This window comes from Myotis davidii, unplaced genomic scaffold (genome assembly GCF_000327345.1).
Source record: "Myotis davidii unplaced genomic scaffold, ASM32734v1 scaffold1914, whole genome shotgun sequence".
Taxonomy (NCBI): domain Eukaryota; kingdom Metazoa; phylum Chordata; class Mammalia; order Chiroptera; family Vespertilionidae; genus Myotis; species Myotis davidii.
In genome coordinates, this window is record NW_006285311.1 from 164,433 (window position 1) to 164,641 (window position 209).

At 64.6% G+C, this 209-nt stretch overlaps 1 protein-coding gene across 1 annotated transcript in view; it reads right to left on the reverse strand.

Moving 5' to 3' along the window:
- Window positions 1-209, reverse strand: part of CTSH (cathepsin H) — a 24,320-nt gene that overhangs the window by 13,583 nt on the left and 10,528 nt on the right. The window lies entirely within an intron of this gene.

The window sequence follows — 209 nt, forward strand, 5'->3', positions numbered from 1 at the left end:
TCCCTCTCCCGTCCCCTCGCTCTAATATCAATAAAAACCTTGCGACGTGCCCAGCACCTGGTTCCAGCCTTTTTCTCCCACAAGGAGGGGCTGTCAGGACTGAACTGTTCAGATCTGGGCCCGGGCTGCTCGAGGGGCCTAGGCGTGGGGGTCTCCTCACCCCCAACCCCCTTCCCGCCCCCCAGGGCTCCCCCACCTGAGCAGGCCCG